This window comes from Urocitellus parryii, chromosome 1, assembly GCF_045843805.1.
Source record: "Urocitellus parryii isolate mUroPar1 chromosome 1, mUroPar1.hap1, whole genome shotgun sequence".
In the NCBI taxonomy this organism is placed as follows: domain Eukaryota; kingdom Metazoa; phylum Chordata; class Mammalia; order Rodentia; family Sciuridae; genus Urocitellus; species Urocitellus parryii.
The window spans coordinates 53,747,992-53,760,140 of NC_135531.1; positions in this window are offsets into that span (position 1 = coordinate 53,747,992).

Here is a 12,149-nt window from a genome sequence, read left to right on the forward strand (position 1 = left end):
AAGAGATATATGCATGTATAATGGCATATTGCTACCTTAGAGTATGTAGCAATCTAATGACATTATGGAAACAAAACTATCAATAGTATCAAAAAATAAAATGTGGTAAAAAATATCTGATAAACAAAGCATCTATTACCACAATAAGTATATCATTTTATGTAATCAAGTAGCTTTAAGTATCTACTTTTTCAAATATATATATATATATATATATTTACAATTTTATCACATAAGGAATGAATGTTCACAAAAATTAACAGTTGTATAAAAATCCATGAATTCCAAAGATTATATATAATATTGGACCATTTTCTTATCATGATGGAATAAACCAGAAATAAGCAGAACTAATAAAATGAAAGCATAAATTAAAAAGCCTGAGAACAAAATACTACAAAACCAAAAACTATGTTTATGAAAAATAAAACAAAATAGATAAATTGTATGGTTTAATAAGTATCCCCCCAAAGGCTTCTGTATAGAAGGATTGGTCGTCAGGCTATGGTGTTAGGAGATGGGGGAAGCTTTAGGAGGTGGGCCTTAATGGAGGTTATGTGATTGGATGTGTGTTCCAGAAGGGGATATTGAGAATCTGGCTCCTCCTCTTCCTTTTTTTTTCTTTACTTTACAGCTACCATGAAGTGAGGAGTTTCCTCTGCCATACTTACTCACCACAATATACTATCTCATTACAGGGCCCCCTACCAATGGGGTCAACTGATCAAGAACTGATACCTTCCTTTGAAACATCTGTCAAAATAAATGTTTTTAATAAGTTGTTCATCCCAGATATATTTTGTTATAGTAATGGAAAGATGACTACCAAATAAGCTACTAGCTAACTAATCAATAAACATGGGCAGAAAGTGTAAGTACACATAATTAGAAAAGAGAAGATACAACCACGAACTCAGAAAACAATATGATAAATGTAGGAGACTACTTATCATAACTCCATGGAAATAAATTTTAAAGCCTAGAAACAGTAGATTACTGTTTAGGAAAAAATACAAAGTATCAAAATTAACACCAAAGGAAACAATCTACACAGACAAATGACCTTATAAAAATAGAGACATAACTTCAGGTATCCCATAAAAGAGAACCATCTCCAGGTAGTTTCATGGGAGAATTTAACTAAGCTGTTCATGACAATAGGATAATAATGATACTTAAAATATTTTAGATCATATAAGAAAAGAGTTTGGGGTTTGGTTTTGTTTTGTTTTTGTCAATACTGGGGATTGAATCTAGCTGTGCTCTAGCACTGAGCTGCTTCACTGGCTCTTTAAAATTCTTGTAAAATTTTAAGACAGACTCTCACTAAGTTTCCCAGGCTGGCCTCAAAGTTGTGATTCTACTGCCTCAGCTTCCTGAGTCACTAGGATTACAGATATGCACCACCATGCTATGCGGTAGAGTTTATTTATTTTTTTTATAAATCAAGTATTACATACATTCCCAAAGATGACATAGATTATATTAGAATATAACAGAGCAATTGACTTAGCACATATTGACACAAGTGTTTGGAATAAAATTAATTATCAGTAAATAGACTTTCCTGCTACATGAATAAAGAGGTATGAATGAGTAAAGTTTATTTAAATAAAGCAAAGATGTTTTATTGTCAGAAAAAGATATTTAAATTCATCATACCAATGATTTTACTTTATATAATTACATCATCATTTACACAGATGCAGAAAAGGCCAAGGAAAAAAGGTCCAACAGCACTTACATTGAAAACACTCCAAAAATGGAATTGGTGGCTATTTCCTGAAGATGTTAAAATGTTAATAACATAACCCTGACCTATGATCCAGAAATTCCACTGTAAGAGAATTCTTTACACATAGGCCACAAGACATGCATTGTCGCATTGTTTGTAGCAGTAAAAACTGGAAATAAGCAAAATAATCACCAAGTGACATTGTGAGGTATTCATTCAATACAGTGCCACACAATAGTTAATATGAATTAACTAGCCCTAAATGGACTGGCTATGCACCTATCTACTAATGTCTCTATCTGTGTAACCTGGGCAAATCTACTTAATTTCCCTAAGCTTTTGGTATTTCTATCTGTAAAGTAGAGATAACGGTATCTCCCCTGCAGTGTTGTAGTAAGAATTAAAGTTAGTATACTGTACAGATTTTTGTACAATGTAAGACATGGCAGGCACCCCAGTGATGATTATCTCAGAAGTACACTAGCACTGCCAAGTTTACTTAACTGAATTACAGCAGGCAGACTAAATAGAGCTTTAATATTAAGGCAGAAGTGGCCAGGTTCTTTCCGCTACGTTGTCTCAGCTGAGGTCCCCATCTCATATTGCTTAAATTACTGTAACAAGCTCCTATCTGATCTTCCTGGCTCCGCTAAGTTTCTTCTTATCAAGAGTTTTTCAAACCACGGATCATGTCCCATTAGAGGGTTGTGAAATCAATTTAGGAGGCCCAAACCAGAAATTTAAACAATGAAATAGATCAGAAAATATTTATCACACACAATGCAACTGAGTTTTGCCTTGTGAAACTACTTTGTTGTTGTTGTTGCTCTATTTCTATGTGTGTACAGGGTTGCCTTGACATTTACTCTGGGTGATGGAGTTTGACAGTCACTGCCTATGTCCATTTTCTGTAAGTCAGCTGGAGTGATCCACTCAGATACAAATCTTATTATGTCACTTTCTGATTTCCTCTTTAATGGCTCTCAACAGCTTTCATAAGGAAGTTAAATTTCCCTAGCACACAAGTCCCTTCATGATCTTAAGCTGTTTTTCCAGGTTTGTCTCTCATCTACTCCTTCCAGATTCCCTTAGTGGGCACCATGGTAATCTGTTTGTGGTTTACTGGAGAAGTTATCCTGATGATGGCCGACATGCCTTTCCACAGGCCCCTTCCCTTGGTTGCATGTTTCATACTTCTGTAACATTTCTTGTTTATGCTCTCAAAGTCAGAGCATGTCTGTCATTCCCTCATGAAGCCTTCCCTGATGCCCTGTTCCCTCTGAACTCTGTAAGTGGCATGTCATTACAGACCGGTATAGTAATACTTGTTTCCATGTTATTTTAAAGTTATTAACCTTCCTTACCACTAGGACTTAAGTTTCTTGAAAAAATGGATTGTGATTTATTTAAGAACCCTCAACTGGCATTAGAGGAGCTGACATCTCCCAGGAACTCAGTATGTGTTTGTTGATTGATTGATTGGTTGTGTCTATACATGGGTAACTAATGAGAGATCCTGGAACACCTAATGAAAATATTTAGAAGGAATATTTTTCCCTAAGTTCAAAATTTGGCCTTAATTGCTACAGGAGTTATTATGTTTTATGGTCAGGCAGAAAGAAAAGAACCATTTGGATTCACTGATAGAAAAAACAGATATAAATTCAATTGCTTTTTAACATTATATTGTCTTTATCTATTAACTTCAACACTATGCTTAGGAAATCAATGTGTTAGTGTCTTTTACATATAAAAGAAAAAGTTACTAGTGCCTGAAAGCAGCTGCTTAAATAATGTTCATCTCTGGAGCTGCTTTTATGGCAGTCTCTCCCCACACATCCTTATTAGGGAAATAAGTGTGTGGGGTGATAAGTCTTTTGAGTTAGAAGATATGTCAAATCATTAGTTTTAAAAGGAGTGACATATGGTGGGCAAGGAAGATTCCTTTAGATAAGTTGCATGTGGATCTGATATAAGTAAAATTTACTATTACTCTTCAAAGGTGGATTTTGGGGGTTTTAGGCCATTTTTATTTTATAATTTTCCTCTTCCTGCTTTTTGATCTTTTTTATGGTTAACAGCTTCATAAAAGTAAGGCTATAGGAAAAAAAAAACAGGAAAAATTCAGTGTCAAGTTTCTAATGTTGATAAAAATGACAGTTAATTATTAATATGTGTTGGGAACTAGACTACATGCTACATTTGCATTACCCCATTAAATCCTCATACCAATCCTAGAAGCCTAAAATGGGAGAATTAAAATTTAGAAAGTAAATTAGATTGCCACAGTTACATAGTTCAAGATAATTTCTTGCTTCTTATTTTAAAAATTGGCAAAATTCATCTATCAGTGAGAAGGTGGAAATGTGGTACCAAATAGAAAATCTGAATTTATCTTTGTAGTTGCCTTCTCCCAAAACATCTTCCTAGTCTTGGATTATGGGTGGCACGCTGGCAATCGATATCATACTGTACTTCACATTTTTTCCTTGTCTGATGAACTTTGTTATACCATTGACAAATTAATGAAAATTCAGAAACTAATAGCGTGTCCATGTTTTGGAATATTTAGGGATATATTAAGCAAACAATAGAGAAAGTTAAAAATTCAATTAACGAGTTACAAATGTAAATAAGTGTAAATAAATGTTCCAACTTTATAATTAGAGATATAATTGTCATGAATATGCAAGAATGAGAAAACAAGAAATGTACTACTTAACTACTTAACTCTCCCTATAGAGATCAGGGAAGACTTTTTGAAGAGACAAGACTTGAACTAAGGGTTGAGGGATGAATAAAGGATTTTCAGTAGAATTCTTAAAGGCATGTTGAAAAGTTTGGATCCCACCGCAGCAGGGGCCCTAGAAAGCAGCCTCAAAGAACACATATCTAGAAAGCTGATAAAAGCATTAGCCAAGCAACCAGGATAAGAGAAATGTGACTTCCCAGACATTTCACATTCCCCAGACTTCAAAATCTGCTTAAATGACAAGAAATGAAGTTGCTTTATGAATATTTGATGTAAGTTTGATGGTGGAGACTGAAGTAAGTTTTGGGAATGAAGAAATTGGATGACTATTGTTCTAAAGTCCCATGTCCCTAATCCTTACCATTTTTTTCAGACTGCATTTCTTTCTTTGTTGAGTGAGGCAGGGTCCTATAATCCTATTACTCTGAGCATTTACAATATGTTCCCAGACAATGCGATAAGGATTATCCTTCTTCTATCCTGCACCCCTCCTCAACTGCTTTTGAATCCTTGACAATAGCATCAATCAGAAGACCAAAGGAAGATCATTAATTACCCTTGAACTTCTTGGAAGTACTAATTTGAGAGAAAGCCCTAAAGGACCTTTCAGCTATTGTTTTGGAACACACAAAATATTGGAAAAGGGTAAAATCAAGAATAGGGCATGTTTTACTTTTCCAGATCTGCTTGGCACAAGTGCAAAAGAAACCACAGATGGAAGCTCACAGATGGAAGCCTGCTGATCATACAGCTGTTTCTTTGTTGGTACAGAAAACCAATTGTGGGTGGGAGCAATACAGGAAGAGACAATATTAGAATGCGATGGCATTTTAATTATACCTACCATAATTCTAATGTTCTGTTCTGTGGTGAATTGTTTGGGGAGTTGTCTTGAAATTAGAATCTGATCCTACAAACTTGAATCAATTAAAGTAGTACTGTTTGGAAATATAGAAAAAAAGCCAATTTGAAAAAGATTTTCCAGTTATCTTTCTTTGTAATGTTTAGACTTCCTCCAGTGACTTTTAGGTTGGACAGGAGAAAGGGAGGGAGAAGGCCATGAGATTAAGAGCCTCATCTCTGTTCCCTAGGGATATTCATTGAAGAACATCCTGAGCTCCTTGAACTATTTAAACTGTCTCTGAATACTTCCAGAGAAGCCAGTCATGCTAGACATGCATTCTCCTTGCCTGAAAGAGATAAGTAATATGACTCTAACCTAGTGCTAGCATCCCTTTTTTCCAGGAAAGGAAACATGAGAGCCAAATAAGTAGGTCACTTAATGAGAGTCATACTCAATTTCATTTCATAAGTATTTATGAGCCTGCTAAATTCCAGGCATAGGGGAGAGCAAGGGAGACACTGTTCTTGCCCTCCTGGAGCTTGTTGTCTGATAGATTAAAAACACACATTTTGAGCTCATGAATTAATTATGTAGGGAAGTGGGTAAATGCAAAGTTAACAGTGATATGAGAGCATGTAAGAGTCCGGACTAGAAATAGATGAGGAGTCAGCACAGCTCTCTTGGACGATTTAAGGTTCAGATATAGAACAGAGCTATAGGCAGTGAGGAAGATGAAAGAGCTTTCATGCCAGAAAGAGCAGAAGAAGCAGCCTGTGTGAAGGCTGAGTGACTGACAAGAGTGTACTTGTTTGAGGAACTGAGAGGACTGGAGTACAGGGGCCTCACACACGAGGCCAGAGATGCAGGTAGGGATTGAACTGAGAGAGCCTGGACACCATACAAACTACACCATACAAACTACACTTTGTTATCAGAGCAAGAGAAAGCAAACATTTTTAAAGAGGAAAGCAGCATGCTCTGGCATGAGCAGTTTTAGAAGGTCACTGTGGTGATTGTGTTTGCAGGTTGATTTGGAAGGTGGTAAGTGTGGAAGCAGATTTAATCAGGAGATGCTGGAGCAGTGGAAATGAAGAGAATTTCACAGACTCATGAGAGATTCAGGAATCCTGTCAACAAGGTTTCGTGACGAATTAGATATGAATTATGAAGGAGAAAGTGGTGTAGGAAGAGAGCCAATGAGTAGACTGAGATGATTCTTTTATCTTCAAATGCTTCAAAATTTATAAGAATGTATGTGTTTTTACCTATGTACTTAGAAACAAATAAAAATATAAAACGTGAAAAAAATATAAGATTAAATAAAAACATCCATGTGCAACACTTAGTACCTGATGAGCAGCTAGTGAATGTTAGTTGTTTAGAGATAACGACCTGGAGCTCAGAGAGAGGTCCAGTAGACGTGTGCACTGAACAGTGTGTTTCTAAGAGGAACAAAAGTCGGAGAGTTGATGAAATTGTCTGGAGAGAGCATGTTGGCTCTCAGGAGAGCCAAGAGTTGAGCTTTGAGGAAGCTCAACTGATAAAGCAGAAATTACTGAATCATCAAGGGGGTCTTAGAAGGGGGAGCCAGAAAGGCAGGAGGAAAACCATCCCTGGGGTCAAGATGAGCAGGAGTTGGAAGCAGAAGTAAGCAATCTGGCATACAATTGCAAGCTCTTATAAGTGGAAAGCTGCAAAGCAAGCTTTAAAAAAAGCTAAACTGGAGCCTTGAGGAGGCTCTTTGGATAATCAGGCCACAAGCTTTGGTCTCAACTGTCTGAATCTTGGTTTTAAATCAGATCTTGGCTTCTGTTATGGAACCCAAGCCATTTGGTTGGCCATCTGGAATTTAAATCTATACTTCTTATGGATTCTCCATCATGCTATTTAAAACTGAGTTGATAAAAAGATCTCACTGATGTCATAGAGGAAAGCAAAAAGCTATGAAGAAAAGAAATTTCCTCCTGTTCACTCTTATTTCAATGCTGACCACTTCATAACCCTTAATTTTTTTCAACAAAAATTTTTTGAATTATCATCCTCAGTTTTTTTTCACCTTAATTTTCTTTTTTTCATATAAACTGATAGTGGAAAAATATGATGGTTTCTTACCATCATAAAAAAAGAGATCAGTTAATGTTAGAGTAGAAAGTTTAACAAAACTTCTTCCTTTTATGTACATGGAAAAATCCCAAGAAGAGAGGGGTTTAATTTTTTTTTTGCTATTTTTCAATTACATAGCCTTTTACTTTAAGGCAATCAAAAAATACTAGTTTCTATTAGGAAATAAAATAATTAATCCTAATTGCCCCATGGAGAGACTGGGGAACCAAAGAAATAAGCAGTCAGAGCGCCAGATTCTACCCAGATTATGAGCCAAGGGAATGATGGTTCAGCTGCTTTAAACAGTTCATCCAACTCCACATCAGTTCTATACGCTCAAGGTGTGTGAGAGGACAGGGTTAAGGTCTGCATTTTGCACCTTAACCTCATGCTGGCTTTGTTTTGAATTCTAGGCTAGTCATTGACTTTTGGGAACATTGCTTTCCTAATCTGTGGCTTGGTGATCACAGTCCTGCCATCCTTGCAGGCTGCCAGAGGAGTGACTAAGCTCTCCTCCACGGAACAGCTCTTGGTAAAGTTCTCAGCGCCTAGAAAATTCCCATGGTACAGCCATGATTATTAAATGTAGGGATTCTCTCAGGAGAATTAATCTGTTCATTTTCATCTGCCCCACATTAATTTCACAGATGGTTTACTATTCTCCCTGATCTTCTTCTCCCACACTTTAGTATTACAAACACAGCAGTTATGACTTCTAATCAACAAACTCAGTTATGCCAAATAGATTTTTTAATTCTTTTTCTCAATGCCCACCTTGATTTGGATTTTGAAACATTATTGGTCTGGGAAGGATACACACTTGACCACTATCAATTCAGAGATGTCTTTCCCCTTTCCCCACTCCTTTTTCTGGTGCCATAAGAAAATGTGTGAAGCATACATAATTCTGAAGCATGAGAAGGGGGAACTTTGGTGGCTGTAGGGATAGCTCAGTGGCAGATGGCAGAGCACTTGTCTGGCATGTGCAAGGCCCTGACTTCAATCCTAGAAACACACACACACACAATTATGGTTTGGATGTTAGGTGTCCCCCAAACGCTCATGTATGAGACAATGCAAGAAGGTTCAAAGGAGAAATGATAGAGTTATGAGAGCCTTAACTCAATCAGTGAATTAATCACCTGATGGGATTGATTGAGTGGTAATTGAAGGCAGGCTGTGGCTAGAGGTTGTGGGGCATTGGGGGCTTGGCTTTTGGGTATGTATTTGTATTTGGCAAGTGGAGATCTCTCTCTCTGCTTCTTGATCATCCTGTGGTCCTCACAATCTTCCACCATGATGTTCTGCCTCAACTCAAGCCCTAAGAAATGGAGTCAGCCGTCTAGGGACTGAGACCTCTGAAACCATGAACCCTCAAATAAATTTTAATGCTCTATAATAGTTCTGCTTGGGTCCTTTCGTCACAGCAGTGAAAGAGCTGACTAAAACACACAAACCAAAGAAACAAAAAGAAGTGAGATTTGTCCATAAATGTGCAAGGAGTGGTTTCAAGGTCCGTACTATGGCCTTTTCTTGATCTTTGTCACCATTCCTGGTCCCACTGGGTCCTGTTCTTCCAAGCAGTTTTCCACTATGTCTCATGTGTCTCCTAATGGCTGTTGCCAGGACACAGGGCTCCTCTCTTGGGATACAGGAGTCAAGCTTTCTTCTCAGTTTCTGTTACTTGGTCTATATTCTAAGCTATCAAATTCTCCTGTGATCTTTGGTTTTAAAAACATAAAAACCAAAGACTTGTAAGTTACTCTGCTCTCTTTTTTCACCTGTCACATCCCTCATTTGTAGTGGAAAATGCAAAGCCAACACCACACCTGGTGGGGGAAGAGAAAAGGAGACTATCAGAGAGGAAACAACCAAAGGTCAGGATCTCAAATGGCTGTCCTGCCCCTCAAGTTTACAGATATATTAGGAAAGTTAATGTTCTCAACCATGGAGTACACGGAGGTCATAGGTCATAAATGAAATGTCATGCGGAATTTATCATATATATGCAACTCAGCAGAAAGATGTTTTAAAAGTGCAAGTTTTGTTTCCCATGAAATGGATCATGACTGTACATACTGACTTAAGGCATTTTAAAACTCCTTCATAAGTAATAAAAGAAGTTCCATTATGCTAACTAGAGGAATCTTGAAGTTAAAATTGACCCACCTATTCCTCCCATGTTCCCTCTCCCTATCCCACAATGAATCAGCCTCCTTATATCAAAGAAAAAAATTGGCATTTTTTTAGGGGGGGGGATTGGCTAACTTCACTTAGCATTATCTTCTCTAACTCTGAATAGACAAACTCTAGATAGGGCAGAGGGGTTGGAAGGGAAGGGAGGGGGTATGGATTAGTTAATGATGGATGAATGTGATGATCATTATTATCCAAAGTACATGTATGAAGACACAAATTGGTGTGAATATACTATGTATACACTAAGAGATATGAAACATTGTCCTTTATATATGTATTAAGAATTATAATGCATTCTTCTGTCATATATAAATTAAATAATTAATTAATTTAAAAAAATTGACCCACCTATAGCAAAGACACACAAGGCCCAACATTATACGTGCTTTGGAAAAATAAACTCATTTTCTCTGGTGTTTGTGTTTTGATCGAAGGCCTGACTCCATGCTTTTCAGCATTACAAGAATTTTTCTTTACTTATTCTTGACCCAATAATTCTGAAGAATTTAGCAAGAGGAAAAAAAAATGTTTACCTTTATCCCTATGGTCCACTTTCATAAACATCGCTTTCCTGTTTACTTTTTGTATTAGAAGTAATTGGAGGGAAAATAATTCAAAATTTGGTTTGTAAAGGGACAAAAGGAATCGGAAGCACTATTTACCTACTTGACTGAAGCAGACCTTGGTAGCCATCTGGTACACCATGTTTTTGGGTAATTAACATGCATCCACATTTCTATTTAGTTTCCTTTTTGAAGTGAGTCTGAAAATGTGTTTTAACAGACTGCCTGAAACACAAAGGAGCCAATGTTCAAAAATGATCACACTCACTCCCTTTCAGAAAACAATGAAAAATAAAAACCCAAACTTTGTTTTGCCACCAAAGACAGAAGCTGCCCTGATAACTGCCAAACACTCAGGGTCCCAGATGAAATTTCTTGTTCTCTTCAGTCACCACATTTGGTGAGCAATGTTGTAGGCCCGAGTCCCCCCTTCCTTCCCATCAGGCTTGTCATACAGAGCCTTCAGGGGAACATTTACATGATCAAACGTTCATGGCTACAGTTATGCAGCACCATTCACGGATTAAATTGAATCTGGATTAGTTGTCAGTGCTTAACAGCTTGAGTTTGTTTTCTAAGTGAATTTATCATAATCATAAATTCCAGTGGATCAACCTATTGGATGATGGCTCTGACTGCATGTTGGCAATACACATCGATTTAATCTATAGGGAGAAAAAAAAATTATTCTTCCTGGCATAAAGCCTTCCAGGAGAAATCAACACATAGGTCACATAAACAAGTCTAAACATTTTTTTTTTTTTTTTTGCTGAGAGATTTTACTTTGCAATATGTCAATGCAATTGCTTCATCCACGAAATATCTGAATGTATTTTAAGTCAACCTGAACAGATAGATGAGATAACTCAGGCTGTCATGATGAATTTGAGTGAAAATATTTATTACATGTCTAGAAATTGCAGATGAAAATATTAGTTAAAGGGTAAGGGTGAGAATTAAATGAAATTTCGCTGTAGAACATTTATCTCACAGCATGAACCTTGAGAACTAAATCTGTGGCTTCTAACATGGACTGATATTTAATCATTTGCTTCATAAAATGAAGTAAGGTTAACTTATTTGGGGTGAACACAAATTATTCTTAATTTAAAGCAATTGTTTATTTTAGATGTTATGTAGATTTCCATATACTGGAAAAGAACTATTCTAAAAGTGTTATTAGAGTACTCTTATACTGATGAGAAAACTGATATTTAGAAACATTGAATTACTTACTCATGTTTACTTGTCTAAACTGAAATGGAATTTAGTCCCTCCTTTTCTCTTGTTTCTCCTTGAGTTATTTTATACTTGCCATGATTCTGCTGTTGAGACATGTTCCTGAGTACAAAAATGCATGACATTATAAAACCAAAATATGATTTATACTGTACCTGGGAAGAGAGAGTTAACAATATAAAAACATTCCAGGTGAGGATACAAAAAACCTGGAGTACTAGAGGAGTGCTTACATGTGGAGGAAAGGTCTTAGAAAGTTCCAAAGACCCACAAGAACAGTCCACAAAAGAAGAAATATCTAGCATTATTTTTTCATGGGCTTCCTCTCATCAATTAAACTGAATTCTAGTGGCACCAGAGAAGAAGCCACAGTTGGAGCTAATGTGTAAAATAACTCTTCTTTTATGAGATCTCAACCAAATCTCCTACAAAAAAAGGAAATTCTGAGGTTAACATGTCTGTGCCACTCCCCCACACCCACCTGAATCTTCTACTGTTATATACAAAATGCCACTGAAGGGTTTAGTCCTTCCAATTGCTCCTTAAATCCTGAAGAAGTCCTTCCTGTATTACAAATCATCAAATAAAAGAGCTTTATAATCTCTTCCTTAGTGGAGGCAATGCATTTTACTTCTGCAAGCTAATATTCATAATAGAAGGAAATTATTCTGGTAGCTAATGTTTTAAATCTCTCATTCTAATATCTTCAAACAT